The 21943-nt window shown below is 46.7% G+C and overlaps 2 long non-coding RNA genes across 2 annotated transcripts in view; one reads left to right on the top strand and one right to left on the bottom strand.

Moving 5' to 3' along the window:
• Positions 1 to 21943, bottom strand: part of LOC310659273 — a 144983-nt gene that overhangs the window by 114018 nt on the left and 9022 nt on the right. The gene's annotated exons all lie outside the window — the stretch shown is intronic.
• On the top strand, positions 10915 to 18099 carry LOC310659306. The gene is made up of 3 exons (XR_014502740.1): positions 10915 to 10948; positions 16299 to 16433; positions 17944 to 18099. It is a non-coding gene; the product is annotated as an uncharacterized lncRNA (long non-coding RNA).

Here is a 21943-nt window from a genome sequence, read left to right as displayed (position 1 = left end):
ATACCTGCAATGCGCTCTACGCTAGTAGTCAAAATGTGTGAAAAAGTTAAGATGCAAGGTACTTGGAATCCCATAATACTCTTAGGGCTACCCAGAACCATATACAGTGGAACCTTGGTTCTCAAACACCTTGGTACTCGAACGTTTCAGCTCCTGAACACCAAAAATCCAGAAGTAAGTGTTCCGGTTTTCGAACTTTTTTTGGAAGCCGAACATCCGATGTGGCTGTCGGCTATTGTTTCCGGGACACCTGCGCCAATCGGAAGCCGTGCCTTGGTTTTCGAATGTTTCGGAAGTCATATGGACTTCTGGAACAGATTAGGTTCAAGAACCAAGGTACCACTGTATCTACACAAGAAGGGCCTGCTGGATAAGGCCCAAAGTCCACCTAGTCCAGCATGCTGTTCTCATAGTGATCAGCCAGATAGCTCTGGGAAACGCTGGGAATACTGACTACAACAGTATTCTCCCCACCCCTGATTCCCAGGAATTGAAGGCCCAGGCCCAGTGAGCCCACAGCCAGTGGAGGCTAAGGCATGGAAGATGCGAAAAACTACAGGACAAACATATTGGGGTTAAACAGGCCATAACTTTATTGATTACAGATGGGAGTAGGTATGGGTGTAGGAATTGGGTGTGTATACTGTACTGAATCATCCAGCCCATCTGCTGGTTGATTATTTGGCCGGGTTAATCCTGGGTTAATGATCACCCTTTGATGTACCTCAAATTGGGAAATCCCTCAGGATTGGGCCTCAGGACAGAAGCGTCTCCCCCTTGCCCCTTTACGGAGGTGCCCCAATTTCTTGGAGGTGCCCCAATTTCCCACCCATCTGCTTGACTAAGGATCCAACCCAACACCTTAGCTGCCAACAAGTTGTGACAATTGCTGTGAGGTAGGCAATTTGTCTGAAGGAGAATTTGTTCCTGGCCCCACATAAAGTGACCAAATATTTCCATAGCAAGTTTACCATATAACATGCAGTATGGTGGGGGGGGGGCAGGGGAGGGGGTAATCCAACACTGACTGGGACACAGAGTCCTGGGCATGGCTGGCTTTATAGCCAGAGAGCTGAACGGAGGGGGGAAGTTTTCCCTTTGGTCCACTACCCAAGCCACACCCTCATCTCCTCCATGGAAAAGCTCCAGCAACCTGTGTGGTTGGTGGAGGAGGGTATGACATCATCCTCCAGCCGTGCAGGGAGCAGAAGACCACCCTGGCTTGGCCACAGTCATGCTGAACCTCAATCACTGCTCCCTGCCAGGCTGATGGTAAGCTGACCCTGGCATTCAAAGGCATACAGCTTCTGACAGTAGAGGTACCACATAGCCAGTGATGCTGGTAGACAGTGTTAGCCTTACCCTCCAAGCATCTGTCTAACCTCCTTTTAAAGCCATCCAAGTTGGTGGCCATCACTGCATCTTGTGGGGAAGAGTTCCATAGTTTAACTATGTACCTTGGTTCTCAAACTTAATCCGTTCCAGAAGTCCGTTCCAAAACCAAAAGCGTTCCAAAACCAAGGCGCGCTTTCCCATAGAAAGCAATGCAAAACGGATTAATCCGTTCCAGGCTTTCAAATTGCCTACAACAGCAATTTAACATGAATCTTACTATCTAACGAGACCATTGATCCATAAAATGAAAGCAATAAACCATGTACTGCAGTCACACAAACAATCAATCAATCGGTAGCTGAACTGGGTTCCACACAATCACAAAAACAAAACAAAAAGAGCCACAAAAACGCAAACTAAAGAGCAAAAACAGACAGACCTCAGTGTAACACTCAAAACGGAATTGTGGCACTCAAAACGGAAGTGTGGCGCTCAAATCGGAAGTGTAACACTCAAAATGGAGCACATTCGGCATCCGAAAAAGGTTTGCAAAAACCAGAACACTTACTTCTGGGTTTGCAGTGTTTGGGTTCCAAGTTGTTTGAGTACCAAGGCGTTTGAGAACCAAGGTACCACTGTACTGCATGAATAAGTCCTGTTCCACTTTCTCTCCATCGTGCATGATTTTATACCTCATATAAGTTGTTACGTCTGAACACAACCTTCCAGTAAGCAAGTATCCTGGATCTGATCCAGTGGTGTAGCGTGGGGGGTGCAGGGGGGCCCGGCCGCACCGGGCGCAACATCGGGGGAGGGGCGCTCGCACTCGCAGCTCTCTGCCCCTACCTGGCTCACTCACTCTCTCTCACTGCAGTGCTGGCTGTGCGAATCCGATCCGAGCCGCCGGGTCGCCGCCCACTGTGGAGGGGAGGGTGCCAGGCGTGCGGTGCGGTGCGGAGAGAGAGCGAGGGACTATCTGGGGGAGGGACAGTGCAGCGGGGGGGGGGGCGCAAATTACTTGCCCGGGTGCTGACAACCCACGCTACGCCACTGATCTGATCAAGCAAGATGGTTGAACTGGAAGAACTCATGAAGGGGTCTGGGCAGATTTATGGTCCTGGAGAATGGAGTGCCTCAGTATCTCCTGTGGGAACACACAGGAAGAACAACCACAGCGACAGACAAGGGTTGAGAAGGTTGGAAGATGTCCTGGTCTGAGCAGGGAGTTTCTCTGGGACACCTAGGTTTGCAGGTCAGTCTGTTGACCACAACACAGTGCTGCTCTCACACGCCTTTGAGTCATTATTATTGCGTAAACAAACTGTGTGGAGAAGAAATCCATCCTTAATGGTCATGGGAGCAGAACTCGTGAGGTAACCCTGAGAAATAGATGTTCTTTTCCCAGCCTTAGATGTGGGTGGATGCTTCAACCCGTGTTAATTAAAAAAACCCTGCAGAATACAGAATGAGACACTTTTTTAAACTACCTTACACCACCCTCTGGCAAATGGGGAATGTAATTAAACAAATACCACAGAGTAGGTGGCTCTACCAAGCACCTGGATGGTATGGCGTATGTCTGTAGGAGGCAAGAAGCTGAACTATCCTCCCATCTTCAAGAACACTCAAGAAAAGTTGGTCACGGTGGTGTCTGATCTCAAGGGTCTATGAGGCAATCCGTCACGTGGCCTTGTACACAGGGTCAAAATATACCTGATTTTTAAAAAGGCGAGGGCAGCGTGCAAGTGGCCATCTGGATATTCCACATCCAAGAGACTGTTTTGTTGTTTTGTGTTGATATTATTAAATAAATTGTGAATTAATATACAGTATAAGGTAAAGGGACCCCTGACCATTAGGTCCAGTCATGACCGACTCTGGGGTTGCGGCACTCATCTCGCTTTATTGGCCGAGGGAGCCGGCGTACAGCTTCCGGGTCATGTGGCCAGCATGACTAAGCCACTTCTGGCAAACCAGAGCAGCGCACGGAAACGCCGTTTACCTTCCCGCCAGAGAGGTACCTATTTATCTACTTGTACTTGATGTGCTTTCGAACTGCTAGGTTGGCAGGAAATATACAGTATGGCTTAATGCAAAAAAGGCTTCGAAGCAGTTTACAAAGTTTCATGAACAGTTGTCTTTGAAGGGCCCTTCTACCAGGCTTGGCTAAAGCTGGAATGAGATCTTGCCTAATGGGGTCCATTTTGATGAGTTTCTGAAGACTCTGGAGTGGAAAAAGAAGCCACCGTATTTTCCTTCCAGGCTGCATCATGACTCAATCCTCCATTGATTCCCTTTGGCCTGGCCTTGCTGCAAAGAGGGATGAAGGGATCCTTTCCTTGACTGGCCAGTAGGTCAGTCCTATGTTTTGTTTTTCCTGAAATCTGGTTTAGCTAAGGCCACCTCTGAATGGCTATGTCAGTGGCGTAGCGTGGGGGGTGCAGGGGGGGCCGGCCGCACCGGGCGCAACATCGGGGGGGGGGGCGCTCGCACTCGCAGCTCTCTGCCCCTACCTGGCTCACTCACTCTCTTTCACTGCAGTGCTGGCTGTGCGAATCCGATCCGAGCTGCCAGGTCGCTGCCCACTGTGGAGGGGGGGGGGTGCCAGGCGTGAGGTGTGGGTTAGGGGGCGCAAATCCATGGGTTAGGGGGCGCAAATTACTTGCCTTGCCCCAAGTGCTGACAACCCACGCTACGCCACTGGGCTATGTTACCACTTTCAACAACCATGCCTTACCCCCAAAAGATTCTGGGGAGCTGTGGTTCTACAATTCCCAGAGTGGTTTAGCAATCAAGCCCTCTTTCCCGGGGAACTCTGAAAAGTGAGAGGTGCTGTTGCCACTCCTTAGTAGCAAAAGGAAATGAAAACTAGATCTGATGGCTGGAGATCTCTGATCAGCTCTCCTGCACTTCATTAAAGGGTTAAAAGCAGCTGCTTGGGTCCTTGTCACCACAGGAGAAGAAGTCCAAGCTTTCCAGTGTGCTTCCTTCCCAGTCTGGTTGATGTTTGCTCCTATTCAATGGTAAACCACAGTTTTTCCTAGGGAATGTGGCAGGATTAAAGAAATGCTTCTCAGACCCATGCCTAGACATTTTGGGATTACCAGACTCATATAAGTGGCTAGCCAAGAAGCTCAGTGTGTGCTGCATCTCTGACCACATGACTCCTACAAGCCTTTCTTGTGTTACCATACCAATAATTTAGGGACCTTCAGCATTTTAACGAAGCTAAGTTTTATTGTTTGTGCAATGTTTTCCATACAACATTCAGAAAACATGGGCAATAAAACTTTGCTTAGTTTCAGTGGTGAAAGTCCCTAAATCAGGGGTATAGGAACACAAGAAAGGCTGGTGAGAGCCATGCGGTCTGAGCTGCAAGCAACTAGCTCAAAAGCTCTTCATGCATTGACCTTCTCAGATACGCTGGGGAATAAAGGGTTGATTACCTAATCCCTCCCAAGGTGAGGGAGAGTGACCTAACCAAGCCTGGCAGGACAGCTTACTCTATGGCATTAACCCCTTCATGCATGAATTGGACTGAAGCATGTTGGTTATATGAGGCTGGTTATCACTCAGAAGTCCCGGGACAAATGGAAGAAACCACAAACCCAACACAAGTGTGTCTGAGCCCCGAATCACTCCTCTAAGTCCCTCAAATTTTCCCTCTCCAGACATTCTGTTTGCCCTAGTAAAAATCTGTTTTTCTTCTAACGGTAAACAATGGGTTCTGACCCAGGAACAGTCATTGGTCCATTGTGACCCAGCCTTTCCCATATTCCACTCTAGTGGACTGAGCGGAAGGGTTCTGAATGCTGTGATGATCAGAGGAAGGAAGAATCTTTGTGCCTTGTAGGATACCCAACCACAAACCTAGCCAGTGTCACGGGTAGCAGGAAAGTGGATTTAATAGATCGGTTCTGATGCAGTGTGTTTTTTTTAAAAAAGGAATAATCTGAGCATTCTATCCATGTTTCAAGTAAAACCCAGGTCTATTCGAATTAACTATCTCAGCACTTTGTGATGCAAAGGTGGGAGGGGGGGAGGAGGAAAAGTAGTGATATTATTAATTCATCACAGCAGATGGGCTGTCAATATTACTCAGGTACGGTACATTATTGCGAGCAAGTTAAAAGTAGGTCAGCAGAAGCCAGCAAGCTAAAGAGACTAATAATGCTTTCTGCTGGTAGACATTCATCTACCGCAGGGCTTGTGCTTTATGTGCTGGCATCAACATGAGATAAGAATTTTGATTTGTGGAGTTCGGAGATCACATTTCTACAGGGGGTGGGGAGGGGGAGGAAGAAAATAAAAAGAGGCAGTCTGCTCTTTCCCCCATTGAAACCATTTAGCTCCGTGTTTTTGATAAATGGACAAAGCGAATCCTGCTAAAACTCTGAGATTTATAACAAGAGGGTGTTTATATAAAAAAACAAAAAAACTGGGCAGATTTAGAGGTGAAAGGGAGAGTGATCTGTCAGTTTGCAAATCGTATCGGAGGATGCTCAGAGATTTTCCGCCATCTATATTTTTTGAATGATCCGCGTAACAGTGTGATTTGTGGGGCGGGAAGCCAAGCTATATAGGAAGAAGAAGTGGGGTTTTATTGAAGGCATGGGGCTTGATACAAGTGGATGGGCAGCACAAGGCAATTCTGCTCCTCCCAATATGATCATCAAGAGATTTCACAAACGGTAGCAAAATCCTCTTAGATGAAAATACCTTCATAGATCAAAGAGGACAAATTTTGGGGGGTGGGGATAGGGAAACAATCGGAATGGTACACAGTATTCCAAATGTGGTTGCGCCATAGATTTGTGTAATGGCCTAAGATAATGGCAATGTTATTTTCAATTCCTTTCCTAATGAACCCTAGCACGGAATTAATCCTTTTTCGCAACTGCCACACACAGGGTTGACATACTGTATTTTTCGCTCTATAAGATGCACCAGACCACAAGACGCACTTAGTTTTTGGAGGAGGGAAACAAGAAAAAAAATATTCTGAATCTCAGAAGCCAGAACAGCAAGAGGGATTGCTGTGCAGTGAAAGCAGCAATCCCTCTTGCTGTTCTGGCTTCTGGGATAGCTGCGCAGCCTCCATTCTCTCCATAACACACATACACACATTTCCCCTTACTTTTTAGGAGGGAAAAAGTGAGTCTTATAGAGCAAAAAATACGGTATTTATCGTGCTGTTCAGTGTCTTATCAGCTTTGCATGCAAAAGGTCCCAGGTTCAAACTTCTGTTTCTAGGTGTGTTTGAGAAATTTTTATTTTGTCTGGCCACTTTCCCCAGGAAAAAACGTTCTGAATCAAAAGGAACGTCAGTTGGGTTTTCAGCAGATTGATGTTTGCATGTCGAGGTCCCCTAAGCCACCCCTAAATGATTCACAATTCACGCATATTTCTTGTTAAAGGTTTTTGGCATAATTTTGGCCACAACTTTATTAAAATACATAAATGTGAGTGGTTGCTTAGGCATTGGTTATGACTATCTGTCCCCATGCTCAGGGACAGAACTGACTTCTGGATTCCAGCAAAAACCAGTAAGGGAAAAACAATATTGGGGAGAGCATGGAGCCGCACACCAGACCCTCACCTCTCCCTGCATGCTCCCGGGGGCTTGCGCAGCCCTAAGCCCCATTCAGGGGTACGGACGAAAGAATGGCAAGCCCCTGGATTCCTTTAATGGAATTCCCTTGCAGCAGCAGCATTGGAGGGGCAGGCACCGCCAATCCATACCCCTCCACCAACCAGTTCCTAAACCAATGCCTAACCGCAACCTTACAAGTTGTGACGATTTGCTATGCAGTAGGCAAAAACCAAATGGCACCAGCCAATCAGCCAAATGGACAAAATTCCTACCAGGCCCCTGCCCCAAAAGCAGACGACCCCATGACAGGCATAGCAAGGTCAACACAATAGCCCTAGATTAGGGAGGGTGGGCAAGTGATCCGATGTACGCAGCAAAAGAGCCCAGTCAGTGCTGCCTGACTTGATTTTATAACCTTTGGTCCGTCCCCCTAAATGGCAACACCAAAATTTGCCCTGTAACCCAACCGCCCAATCACTGCGGATGGTCATCCATACTAACCCGCACAGCAACAGAGGGGTGGCCTGTTCAGACCCCACTGCAACACGTGCTCTCTAGGAAGGAGAACACGCTTTGTTGCAATTCTGAAGTAAACGGCAGGCTTTCCCCGGGGAAGGGATGGTTCAAAAGAAAAACCTGAAAGGCCCGTGGCTACAAATCATGGGACAAGCGGAAGTGTGGATGAACCCTCTGTCCCCAGCATCTCTAGGTAGGACTGGGAGAAACCTTGCCTGAAACCCCTGAAATCTGTTGCCAGTACACAATACTGAGCTAATGTCATGGTCTGGTCTACGGGCTGAGGACGCCGGGACCAGGGGCAAGATGGTGGGGTGGGAGCAGGAACAAGAGTCCAGGAGCCAAGGGTCCAAGGGTCAGGAAGCAGGGAGTCACAAAGTCAAGGATCTAAGGGTCAAGAAGCAAGGAGTCACGAAGCCGAACTCTGAGGATCAGAAAGCAAGAAGCCAACCGCAGCTAGGCAGGGAACGTGTTGCTGTGGCAAAGAGCTGAAGGGAAAATGCTGACCTTATATCCCTTCCCTTGCCACCAGGTGCAGTTAATTACCAAGCGGCCTCACCTGTGCAGCCAGGCCCTGCCTCTCCAGAACAAACTGAGGAAGGCCCCAGTCCTGCAAAGTCCTACTGGTCACAGGGCCTGGCTCCTGCACGCACTCCTGACAGCTAAATGGACAAATGTTCCAACTTGGTATAAGGCAGCTCCCTATGCTCTTGCCAGAAGCTTGTACCCATGCCAATAATAGCCAAAATGTGTGAGAAATATAAGGATCTGGGGATGTACACTGGAAAATAAGTATTGGGCCACCTCAGATGTTACAACTGATGTTGCATTTCAAGGCAAACCTACCCAGTTTACACATTACAAAACAATACAAAGAGTGAAACACAGACCTATCCTTTGATGTCTGCACTTCTACAAGTTATGCAATGTGTTTCTACAGCAAAGTAATGTGTACAGATAATCACATACTGGAACACCATGTGTGTAGATTGACAAATCGCCCAATGTGCTAGAACACGGCTCTCTTATGTAAGCCTTACAGCAGCTCTGTGAAGTTGTTGGCATCCAATGGAGGAGTGCACCTTTGGGGGTAAAGTCAAAACGTTGGAGAGTTAGAACGCCTGCTGAGGCTGTAGAGACCAACACAGGAGAGACATGTTTTGTTGCATCTGGGGCAGATGAAGGTGTCTGGTTGTGTTGCAGCAGATGCACCAGGGCGCTTCTTCTATCTGCGCTCCTTCCAGCGGCCAATCCTCCTCTGGTCACCTGTCTGTCTCACCTGTGGTCTTCTACAAAGGTTTCCTCCTCTGGTCACCTGTCTGTCTCACCTGTGGTCTTCTACAAGGTTTTCCTCCTCTGGTCACCTGTCTGTCTCACCTGTGGTCTTCTACAAAGGTTTCCTCCTCTGGTCTCCTGTCTGTCTCACCTGTGGTCTTCTACAAGGGTTTCCTCCTCTGGTCACCTGTCTGTCTCACCTGTGGTCTTCTACAAAGGTTTCCCACATGGCAGGGCTGATTCTTCCAGCCTTCACGTCTTGTTCACAGGCACCTTTGTACCACAGAGTTGGCCTGCCAATGGGCCAGGTGCAAGAAGCCAGCTCCCCATAGAGCACGTGCTTGGGGATCCTGCCATCTTCCATTCTGCAGACATGACGAAGTCAGCTTAGATGCTGCTGAGACAGGGATGCAAAAATGCTGGGAATGTGGGCTTAGGAGAGCCCATCTTTGTATGAAACTGTCCTTCCATGTGAAGCCAAACATTTGTGGAGTAGGTCAGTATGACTGTCTGCATGCCCCAGGGGACTGGGGCCAAGTCAGATAGACAACAATTTGGCCAAGGCCAACAAATGCATTCAATTCATGAGCAACACTTGAATTGTGTATTATCTCCTACTTCTACAGTTTCCCTATTGCCTATTTAGCATGCTCTAGATATGTATGTGGGATGCGGGTGGTGCTGTGGTCTAAACCACAGAGCCTAGGGCTTGCTGATCAGAAGGTCAGCGGTTCGAATCCCCGCGACGGGGTGAGCTCCTGTTGTTCGGTCCCAGCTCCTTCCAGCCTAGCAGTTCAAAGCACGTCAAAGTGCAAGTAGATTAATAGGTACCGCTCCGGTGGGAAGGTAAACAGCATTTCCGTGCGCTGCTTTGGTTTCACTAGAAGCGGCTTAGTCATGACCCGGAAGCTGTCTGTGGACAAACGCTGGCTCCCTTGGCCAGTAAAGCGAGATGAGCGCCGCAACCCCAGAGTCATCCGTGACTGGACCTAATGGTCAGGGGTCCCTTTACCTTTAGATATGTACTTATCCTGGCCCATGGCCGTAATAAAGATGTACAGTGGACGCTCGGGTTGCGAACATGATCTGTGCGGGGTGCACGTTCGCAACCCGCAGTGGCAAGTCTGCGCATGTGCAGGTTGTGATTCGATGCTTCTGCGCATACGCAAAGTGCAATTTAGCACTTCTGCGCATGTGTGACTGCCAAAACCTGGAAGTAACCCGTTCCGGTACTTCGGGTTTTGGCGGGTCCGTAACCCCAAAAAAACGCAACCTGAAGCGTTTGTAACCTGAGGTATGACTGTACAAGTACAAGTAGGGGATTACCTGGTTGACTTGCCTCAAAATCACTTTGCCACCCTTACCTCCATATCAGCAAAACCTGATGCCCTCTGTAGGTTTTGCACCATGACCAATGGCCAGGAAAAATGCAGCTAGAGCCCAACATTGGTAGGTTTCAAGGCTGGGGGATCTTACTCCAGATCGATGGGTTCATTCAATAGGACTTTTGGGTGACTGGTTTGTACTCTTGCTTTTCAAATGCAACATCCCTCTCTACATCCCAGGATCACTTTGGGCCAACCAAATCTATGTAAGCCTTTAGATAATTGAAAAAGAAAAATGAGAGAGCAGGAGAAAAATCCAACACAGTGTTTACATTTTTTTCGCCTGTTAGATGGATAAGACTAATAACAAGAATTTAAGCATCGGGAGCCATTGTTGAATTAGCAAGTCTTTCTTTTTGAAAGTTTTTTTTTAACCATTATTTTATCATACAGAGAAACTTTGCCTTGTCACTTGATTTCTTTTTCTTTTACAATAGGAAATGGATTGTCATCACATTTGTAAATGGCCATGTCCCTGGAGCACATTATTCTGAAATCACTCCGTGAAGAATACAGGAGTTCGCTTATCTGGCTGCATTGAACGCAGCAATCGAAAGCAGTACACACATTCTGCTTGGGCGGCAATAAAGAGAAGAAGATTGTCTGCCATCCTGTGGAATGTGGGAGTATCTTCTTTTAAAATGCAATTATCTCGTGGGCTTCCCATTCCATACCTACCAACACTGTTCTGCAATGTGTCTTACACTGCTTTCTTACACCCCGCCACAAGTTGGGCATTGGATGTCTGTGTGCTTGAGGGGGGGGGGGAGGGGAGGGACAGGGCACCGGATCCTCTGGCAGAAATCCGCCTGTGATTCTGAATGAGCGACCAGATCCTGTCAAGGTAGGAAAGGGGCTGTAGCTCAATCGGCATTTGCGTGGCAAGTCCCCCCCCCCCAGTGGAAATAAAGACACATGACACAATTATGAAGGTTAATGGGCTAAATAAGGCCACAACTTTATTGGTTACAGGTGATGAGCGGTATTGGCTTAGGCATTGGTCCTAACCAACTATATCTGACTTCCGCTTGATGTCCGAGAAGGGTTAACCACCGGTAGGGGGAGTCCTGCTGATGCACATCAACTAGGAACTCTCTCGGGGTCACCTCTAGGGGGTGTGCCTTAGGCCCTCACCTCTATAGGCTTCAGACAGGGTCGCGCCCCCCGGAATCCATTATTGAACTACCCTTCAATATGTGGGGCAGGTGATGGCGCTACCTCCCCTCTTCCATCTACAGAGCAATACCAATACCAATGCCTAACCACCAATACCAAGGAAGTCGTGACGATTTGCTACAAGGTAGGCGAAAACCAATGGCTGGTGCCAATTTGCCAAGTGGGAAAAATTCCTACCAGGCCCCTCAATGGCAACCAACCAAGGTCCATAGCAAGGTCAAGGAAAGAAAACCTTAAAGGGCAGGAGAGTGGGAAACATGAACAGCTGGTAGGAGGGAAAAGAGGGAGATCCCCGGTCACGCCTGTGTTAAATAGGGCAGGCCATGCCCCCAAAGCCAGGAGATTGGCTGGCCAGGGGGTGATGTGGCTGGGGATTCCCCCAATCGTGCGGGGGCTGGGCTCCAGCCATCGCACGCGTGGTGGGGGCGTGAAGCCCACAACTCCACCTCCTCTGCAGGGCGGAAGTGGCTTTGGCTACCTGTCTTTTGGACTGAGGATTGGTTTCACACTCAAGTTGTGGAGCTTACTGTAAAAAAAATGGTGATTCCTCACCATATGTCCAGTGTAAGGGCCTTCTGTGCAAACTGATGACTACAACAGGGGCATCAGTCCTCATACAGTTTTAAGAATGGGTCTGAAGAAGCCAAATGGAAGTGTGTTGAAGTTGCACTGTCAGGCTTCTGGGAATCCGATCCCTCCCATGGTGGGTTCCCAAGAATTAGATAAACTAGAGGAGTTTTTACCAAGTCTTTTATTCAATACTCACAGAGAAAGGCTTTGGAAAGTGCCTCTCTTGCAGTAATGGCGTTGCTCCAGGTAAAGCCCCACTCCCTCCGTCTCTCCCATCCGTACATTGGCAGATCGATGCTTTCGGCCTCTGAGCTTTCTGTTCTCCTACCTGCCTGGTTCTGGGAGAAGGGGGGTGGGTCTGGAATGCTTTCTAAATACACCGAGTCTGTCATCTATCTCTCTGCTGCCCCTTCTTCTTCTTCTTCTTCTTCTTCTTCTTCTTCTTCTTCTTCTTCTTCTTCTTCTTCCCCTCTGCAGCCTCTCAATTATGACCTTCTGCAAACCACTGTTGTAAATCTATACTATCTCCTTCTTCTCTGGGAAGTGCAGGAGAAGAGGTGTGTGTGTGTGTGTGTGTGTGTGTGTCTCCACCATTCCTCCTCAGTCCTGTCCCTGACACTCACTGATTTCAACACCCACCTTTGGTTTAGTGGAGAGTTTTCAACCTTTCCGAGTCCATGGCTCCCTTGACCAACAACATTCTTTCTGTAGGGTATTGTCCAGGGTTTTATTGCTACTGAGGTCAAGATTTAATATTGGAGACGTCAGTTTTGCTGTTATTGACACTAACTTTTCTGTCTTTATTTTTAGATCTTATTATGATTTACATGGGGATTGTTTAATTTTGTTGGCCACATTTTGATGCGTTTTTATTCATTGCTTATGACTACTTCTGCTATATTTTTGTAAATATGCAAACCTTTTCATAAGCTGCCTTGAGCATTGTTTAACTATGGAAAGGAGGCATAGAAATAAACAGTGATGGTGGTGATCTATGACGTGTAGGCAGGCTCTCTCTTTGTACAGAATCTGGCGATAACATCCTTCAACTATTGTTGTTGTTTAGTCGTTTAGTCGTGTCCGACTCTTCGTGACCCCCTGGACCAGAGACAGGCACTCCTGTCATCCACTGCCTCCCGCAGTTTGGTCAAACTCATGTTAGTAGCTTCAAGAACACTGTCCAACCATCTCGGCCTCTGTCGTCCCCTTCTCCTTGTGCCCTCCATCTTTCCCAACATCAGGGTCTTTTCCAGGGAGTCTTCTCTTCTCATGAGGTGGCCAAAGTATTGGAGCCTCAGCTTCAGGATTTGCCCTTCCAGTGAGCACTCAGGGCTGATTTCCTTCAGAATGGATAGGTTTGATCTTCTTGCAGTCCGTGGGTCTCTCAAGAGTCTACTCCAGCACCATAATTCAAAAGCATCCATTCTTTCCAAACAAATACGGGTGTTCCCTAACAACAAGCCCTGGCTAAACAGGGATGTGTATTTGCTGTTAAAGGCAAGAAATGCTGCTTTTCACTCTGGTGATGCGCAACAGTATAGAGAAGCCAGAGCCAAACTGAAAAAGGGCATTAAGAACGCCAAAGCTATGTACTGCCGGAGGATCGAAAAACATTTTGAGAGCTCCGACCCTCGTCGAGTATGGCAAGGCCTGCGACAAATTACAGGGCAAAATATTAAAAACGAACTGGCTAGCAGCAGTGCGCACTTAGCTGATCAACTGAATCAATTTTTTAGTCGCTTGGAGGTGGGAACTGGAACTACTGACACTACAGCATTGGCTACCAGCACATCATCAGAAGCTACTACTGACAGACAACCATTTTTACTACAGACCTCTGATGTACAACGTGCCTTTCGGTGCATTAACATTAGGAAGGCAGCTGGACCGGATGGAATCATGGGACGGGTAATTAGGGACTGCGCTGCAGAATTAGCTGGTGTATTTACGGACATTTTTAATCTATCCCTGTCGCAGGGTTCTGTCCCTACCTGTCTGAAGACATCGATTATAGTGCCAGTCCCCAAGCAGTCAGTGGTGGTATCTCTCAATGACTATAGACCAATAGCCCTAACATCTGTCGTTATGAAATGTTTCGAGAGATTGGTGCTAGATCATATTAAGGCTGGTCTTCCATCCACTCTAGACCCGTTCCAGTTTGCATACAGAAGAAATAGATCTACTGATGATGCTATTTCCATTGTTGTCCACACTGTACTGAGTCATTTAGAACGACAGGGAACCTACGCAAGGCTGTTGTTTGTGGACTACAGTTCTGCCTTCAATACAATTTTGCCAGACAGGTTATTTCTTAAAATGATCAATTTGGGTATACATCAGAAGATCTGTCTGTGGGTAAGGAATTTCCTGACTGACAGGCCGCAGACAGTGAGAATGGGACCTTACTATACTTCTACTCTAGTATTAGGCACAGGAGCTCCTCAGGGATGTGTGCTAAGTCCCTTTCTCTATTCCCTGTACACATCTGATTGTACCCCACTGTATAAGTCCAACACAATCATCAAATTTGCGGATGATACAACAGTGGTGGGGCTCATTAGTGAGAACGATGAGACTGCTTACAGGAAAGAAGTACAGGGGTTAATTCAATGGTGTAAAGAAAACAATCTTATGCTTAACACCAAAAAAAAACAAAGAACTCATAGTTGATTTTAGGAGAAAGAAAAGTGTATTTTTACCATTGCACATAAATGGCGAGGAGGTGGAGAGGGTTGGTAGTTTTAAATACCTGGGCATTTATATCTCTGAGGACCTCTCATGGACTGCAAATATTAACATGGTTGTGAGGAAGGTGCAGGGGAGGTTGTATTTCCTGAGAATGCTCAGGGGACTGAATCTATCTCAGCACCTACTCCTGTCCTATTATCACAGTACCATCGAGAGTGTCTTAACCTATAGTATATTATCGTGGTATGGAAGCAGCTCTGAAACGGATAAAAAAGCTTTACTGAGAATAACAAAAATTGCCCAGAATGTTATAGGGCTCCAGCTACCAACCCTGGATGAGATCTTCACGTCTCGCACTTTGAAGAAGTCACACAATATCCTGAGAGATCCCACCCATCCTGCTCACAACTTCTTTGAACTGTTGCCTTCGGGCAGAAGATATAGGACAATGAAAACACGAACCACACGACTTCTGAATAGTTTCTATCCAAGAGCTCTGATTGCACTAAATAATGATCTCAGGGCCAGTTGTAAGAAATAGCAAGCAGGGAGTAGGAAGGAATGAGATAGGGTTTAGGTCATGATATGCTTTTAATAGGTCATGTTATATTCTGGATTATGTATGTTTTATAGATTATGTCTGAATGGGATGAGAGTGTTGGAGGTACGTGCAAATGTGTATGTGAAGCCGGTCTTTGGGTGGGTGTTTGATTTTCGTTGTTGTGTATACTGTGTATATACGGACAATGACAAATAAATTTCTATTTTCGTGATCAGCCTTCTTTATGGTCCAGCTCTTACTTCCATACATCACTACTGGGAAAACCATAGCTTTAACGATATGGACCTTTGTCGGCAAGGTGATGTCTCTGCTTTTTAAGATGCTGTCCAGGTTTGCAGAAAACTCCTTCAACTATAGCGGAATGCATAGACTGGAATTGCAGATCTGTAAAAGCTCCCCCCCCCCCATTTAACATTTGTACGGCTGGGTACACAGCGGGAATGAGGAGTCTGAAGATTTACCCTTCGTTGTCCAGTTTATGAGGACTTAAGAGTAGCCTTGTTCAAAGATTCAAATCTATCATGTGAAAGACTGACTGGGCAGTTGATTAGCTTTTTCTTAGGGGACAGTTCCCCTTACATTTCCCCTTTAGAGCAGTGCTTTTAAGGTGGAAAGTTTGGGAGGATGGTATGTCAGATTCTTCAAGGGAGCAATTTTCCATTTGACAGAATGCCTATCTTAAATAACTCTTTTTAACCGCGCGATGTATTTTGCTTTGTTTTTATGTATCTCACGCTCCCCACACAACCACCCCAGACTCACCCACCCTCTTCCCTACAATCCCTAAAAGTATCCTAATATTTTAAACAAAAGATTGATATATCTGCCATCCTTTCTTTGAGCAGCAGCAACACCGTTGATTCAGACTACCAGGCAAATTAGAGAAAGAAAACTCAAGGCTGAGTTTGTCGTCTTGTTTATGAAGAGCATCGTGCTAGCGTCATTCTTTTGAGCAGAACCTGATGAATTCTTATCTTGTTTTATTTCCCCCCTCCTGTGTGCATTTATTTATTTCAAACTGTTTATACAAGATAACCGATTATTGGGGGGTTGGAGTGGGGGGAAAGTAAAAGAAAGCCCATGCTTGCAACTATTTAAATAATGCCGTGTGATTCTGTGTCTTTTCTCCTCACTCTTTCTCTCTCTCTTTTCTCTCTCTCTCTCTTTTTGCAAACAACAAACAATGCAATGAATATAGAGATACCGAACTTCCTATTACGAGTTCAGGAGGAAATGCAGCGCAAGGCCAAATTAATCAGGAATAAAATGAGGCCCGCAATCTCCCTTTCGACATCCACATGACAAATGAGGTGCTCTACGTCTGGTGTCGAAGGTATTCTAAAGTTTTAAAATCAATATGCTGGTCTGTAAAACTGCATCTCCAGCCGGGATAAGGAATACAAACATTGGCGGTGGAAAATGCAAACCCAAGAGAATGTGACAGGCGGCTGGCATTGAAGAAGCCCCCATTTCCCCCATTGGTTTCAATGACATTATTTTGTTCAACGTGTGTTTAATTTAGCGATAAAATGCAGGTAGAGCAATGCTAAATTCATACTACCTAGTGCGTGCAGATAAATCCAGGTTAACACTCCTATCCCCAATCCATCTCTGGGAAAACATAAACTAGAGCTCAGTACACGAATTGAAGTATTTATTTTATTTTATTGTCTCATTCAGCACTGTAGAACTGTTGCTGAAATACTCAGAGATAAAGTTTGGCATTATGGCCCAAATGCCGGTTAGGAAGAAGGTTCCAGAAGGTTCTCTTTGGGTGTATAGGAGACGTGTCTCCTAAAAGATGTCTGTGTTGCCAAGTTGCAAGCTTACACAAGTAAAATGAAGTGCATTTGACTGCACTTCTGTAGTTTTTGAGTTTGAAAGGAAATTGTTGTCACACATTATTTTGCACATTGCAGTTCCCTTACGGGGCGGAAGTTCCTGGGAAGCTAGAAATGGGTCAGTCAGTTGTTTCCCTGTGAGGTGAGAGATTTGTGGTACTTCAGACTATCTTCAAGAGGGGCAGCCATCTTAGCTTCTTGCAGCAAACACAACAAAGAGTCTTGGGACACCTTAAAGACTAACAAATTTAGTATGGTATGATATTTCACTGACTGCGATCTTGCTCATCAGACACATGAGGTATTATCCCGAGTTAACGTGTGTCTCTCTGTGTGAAAACGTGCTGTACAGAAGGGGTTCAGGCTAATGGAGGTTTTCCTCCTCTCTCATAATTCTAAAAACTCAGGACCATCCAAGTTTAATGCCTGTTCCCAGGGAACTCTGGGGAAAAGGCGCCTCTTAACAACTCTCAGCACCCTTAGCAAACAACAGTTGCCAAGATCCTTTGGAGAAAGCCAGGACATTTATTGCTTTAAATGTATAGCTCTGGTGACTGTTCAGGACAGATAAAAGAAAGGACAGCCAGTGTGGTGTAGTGGTTAAGAGCGGTAGACTCGTAATCTGGTGAACTGGGTTCGATTCCCCGCTCCTCCACATGCAGCTGCTGGGTGACCTTGGGCCAGTCACACTTCTCTGAAGTCTCTCAGCCCTACTCACCTCACAGAGTGTTTGTTGTGGGGGAGGAAGGGAAAAGGAGATTGTTAGCCGCTTTGAGACTCCTTCGGGTAGTGATAAAGCGGGATAACAAAACCAAACTCTTCTTCTTCATGTGGTTAACTATAGAATTTTCTCCCATAAGATATAGTGATGACCATCAACGCCTATTGGACAAATTCTTGGCTACGCTCTACCTTCAGAATACCTCTGAATATCAGCTGCTAGAAGCCCAATTGGGGGAAGAATGCCGTTCTGCTCAAATCCTGCTTGTGAATTTCCCACAGGCAGCTGGTTGGCCACTTTGAGAAGAGGACTTGATGGTCCATTGGCCTGATCCAGCAGCCAAAGCTTCTTAAGTTTTATGTTCTTCAGACAACCCTGGTTGAGCATTGATTCTTTCAAGGCAGAGGCGGAGGGCCATGGGGGCGGGTCTAGCTGCCCTCAGGGTGCGCCGGCAGTAGTGTGCTTCCCAGGGGGTGCACTGGCGCAGGCGCATGTCCCGGGTGGTGCGCCAATGCCAGGGAGCATCCCAGGAAGGCACCGCCTGGGGTGATTTCATCCCCCTCAGGGAAGGCACCCAGAGTAGGCCGCATCCACTGCACCCACCTTGCTCAGCTACTGTTTCAAGGCAATGGTTGCAAGTGGGCAAAGATTCGGAACCGCTGCCTCGAGGGATTGAATTCAAACGGTACACTGCAAGAACGGGAAGGCCACGGTGCTTTGCAAACCTGACCGACTGCCTCAGGAATGACGGCAGTGGTAACAGCAAGGAGTTGGGCACTGGATGCGAGGCAGGTGGTGAGAAACCATTTTAGAGTCCAATTTCATTACAACCTCTTGATGGATTGATGGTGCCCTGGGAGAGTTGCCAAGTTGTTCTGATGCCGGTGGTGGCACCTGGGTTGGAAAAGGTGCATAAATTAAGGAATCAAACAAGCAAGCGAAAAAGGAGAGAGCAAGAGAGAGAGAGAGAGGAAAGTGCTTCACACCCAACCCCTTGGCATACAGAAATCCAAACAAAAAGATAACAATGGCAATCGGAATACATTAGCCAGTTCACAACGCGGCAAATTTGGGTCTGACAATGAGGTTATGTGTCCTCGTTGTCTGAGGAGGAGGAGGAGGAGGAGGAGGAGGAGGAGAAGAGCTAAAACAAAAATGCAGGACGAGTCAGAGCAGTGTGAGATATTGTTTATTCCACAAATATGAGAAATTGATCTTTTAGTATGGCAGTACATATTCTCCAGAAGTCCCTGCCTTATTGATACTAATTTTCAGCACCTGTTAGAGATGTTTTTATTCAGGCAAGCCTACCCATACTTTTACAATCTTATAAGTTTCTTTTAAAACAACGTTTTATTGCTCCTTTAAATGAACATTTTAGGTCGACCACTTAGAGAGTTCTTTTTGATTAAGCTGTATATAAATCTTGCTAAATAAAATAACTACAAATGGAAAAAAGAAGCCGCAACAGCAGAGCAGCTGAGGTGAAACAGGAAAGCATTTTCCAAACCTTTTCAGCCCTTTGAAATCAGGGATGGGCCTAAGAGCAAATTCCAGCTAATCCATGTTTGATATGGGACTAGAATAATGTCCTTGTTCTATGTGGCTTAAAAAAAAATGGGGGGGGGGGAATGAATGAATCTGCATTTATCTTTTGAAAATGCACAGAGGGTTTTGGGGTGTGTTTTTTTAGCCATTTATGAGTTGGTCCACTCTGCCTCTCTGTCACCTCATACTAGCTTTTAAAATGTAAACAAACTTTGATAATAACATCCTGCTTTCTGTGGTGGCGGCCTATTTGTGTAAGGCTGTCCCCAGGTAGCCTCACCTGGCACCATCTTTATATATATCTTTAAGTGCCAGACAAAAGCTTTCCTCTATAACCAGGCCTTTAAATAATGCTTTCCCTTTTCCTCTTGCTTTAAATGTATCTGTGTGGGTTTTGTTTTTCTGTTTGTTTGTTTACTTGTAAGTCTCTTGGAGTTGTCCCTCAATAAATGTCGTTGCTGTTATTGTTGTTGTTGTTGTTTTGCATTTTTGCACTCAGGTGCCTCAAAGCAACTGATGCGGTAAAATAAAACAACAGAGGCATTAAAATCAGATAACAAGGGGCAATGCACAAAAGCGAAAATGCTGATCGGACATTATGTTCGAAAGGAAGAAGTCCTACCTTCCCTGGCACACTGAAGGCCACTAGCGCATCTTTCTACCCTTCCAATTAGAAATCATAAGCCTCAGTAAATTAGAAACTTTTGCCTGGAGCCTAAAAATGGACAGCTACGGTACTAGGCAGGCTTCCCTGGGGAGAGCGTTCCTCAGACACGGAGCCACCACAGAAAAGGCACGTTCCTGCGTTGCCATTCTTTGTATCTCCCTCGGAAAGGGTGCATGAAGAGGAACTTGCAAACTGCTAACTACTGTCCAGAGAAAGCAATTTAAAAAAAATAGCACCAAGTCTTCCCGGGAAAGAGGCAGTCATCTGCAAAGTAACTAAGGGATCAGGCAATGTGCAGGTTGCTGAGTGTGTGGTTTGGGAGCTGCATGGTCAGGGGGAAAACAATGCTGTCCAGGGTTGTAAAGACTGCAGAGTGAATAATTGGGTGCACTCTTCCCACCTTGGATCAAATCTATGCTTCCAGGTGCCATAAGAAAGCTGCAGAGATAGCGCAGGATAGTGCGCACCCCGGAAATGATCTCTTTCAGCTTTTGCCTTCTGGAAGAAGGTACAGGGTTATAAAGACTAGGACTAGCCACCTGAGAAACAGTTTCTATCCAAATGCGATTTGGGTTTTAAACACAGTGTAAAGAGTCTCTAAGGGACATGGGTGGCACTGTGGGTAAAAGCCTCAGTGCCTAGGGCTTGCCGATCGAAAGGTTGGCGGTTCGAATCCCCATGGCGAGGTGCGCTCCCGTTGTTCGGTCCCAGCACCTGCCAACCTAGCAGTTCGAAAGCGCTCCCGGGTGCAAGTAGATAAATAGGGACAAGTAGATAAATAGGGACAAGGTAAACGGGAAGGTAAACGGCGTTTCCGTGTGCGGCTCTGGCTCGCCAGAGCAGCGATGTCACGCTGGCCACGTGACCCGGAAGTGTCTCCGGACAGCGCTGGCCCCCGGCCTCTTGAGTGAGATGGGCGCACAACCCTAGAGTCTGTCAAGACTGGCCCGTACGGGCAGGGGTACATTTACCTTTAAAGAGTCTCTATGGGAGTGTATTGTATTTTAAAAATGGGGTATCAGAGTTTTTAGGGGGCTAACCAGGTTGGGATAGCTGGGATAGCAGGCTTGTTGGTTTTTGAATGTCTCATGTAGATATCCCCCCCAATTTCGTTGTTCTGTATGGGACAATGACAATAAAGATGATCGTATCGTATCTATCACTAGCCCAGTCCGTTCAGCAACTCCGTATCATACTTTGCTTCTGTTGAACTCTTTCCCCATCCCTATTCAAACTGTGCACCCTTCCTTTCATTTATGCTCCACGCCCGTTTGTGAAATGCTTCGAAACCGTTCTCAAGAGGGTGGAGGCCAGGGGAATGCCCTCCTTGCTAATATTCTCCCCTACCCAGGTCTGGTCATGCTTAGTAAAGTAATTGAGGCAAGAATGTAGAAATGACTGTGCCTTCAGATGCTGCTTCAGTGTTAGATTGCTCCATTGCCACTCTGTGCCAATGAGTCAGGCGTGCATAACGATGCGCATTGCACAACGAGAGCCAGACCGGAGTGAAAGTCTTGCTGCAAGGTGCTGGCAGGCAAATGAAACCTTCAACGCATGTGAGGCAAGTCCTACTAGTTGCTTCCAAGCCCAGTAAAACATAAGAAACGCAGGGAGGCCACGGCTGAGGAGCTCGTCTCTAGCCCAGCCTTGTGGATAGACACAGAACTGTAAACTTGTTTTTATTATTTTTGTAAGTTTCCCATTTAATAATATGCAATCACATCATTGGTATTCACTATACCTCTTTGGCTCTTTAGAGCATGGGTAGGCAAACTAAGGCCCGGGGGCCGGATCCGGCCCTATCGCCTTCTAAATCCGGCCTGCGGACGGTCCTGGAATCAGCTTGTTTTTACATGAGTAGAATGTGTCCTTTTGTTTAAAATGCATCTCTGGGCTATTTGTGGGGCCTGCCTGGTGTTTCTACATGAGTAGAATGTTTGCTTTTATTTAAATTGCATCTCTGGGTTATTTGTGGGGCATTGGAATTCATTCATCCGCCCCCCCCCCCAATATAGTCTGGTCCCCCACAAGGCCTGAGGGACAGTGGACCGGCCCCCCTGCTGAAA

The sequence above is a fragment of the Podarcis tiliguerta genome (assembly GCF_965153285.1).
Source record: "Podarcis tiliguerta genome assembly, chromosome: 10".
Classification (NCBI taxonomy): Eukaryota; Metazoa; Chordata; class Lepidosauria; order Squamata; family Lacertidae; genus Podarcis; species Podarcis tiliguerta.
The sequence above is the reverse complement of the archived record's forward strand: the minus strand, read 5'-3'. Positions and strand labels throughout refer to the sequence as shown.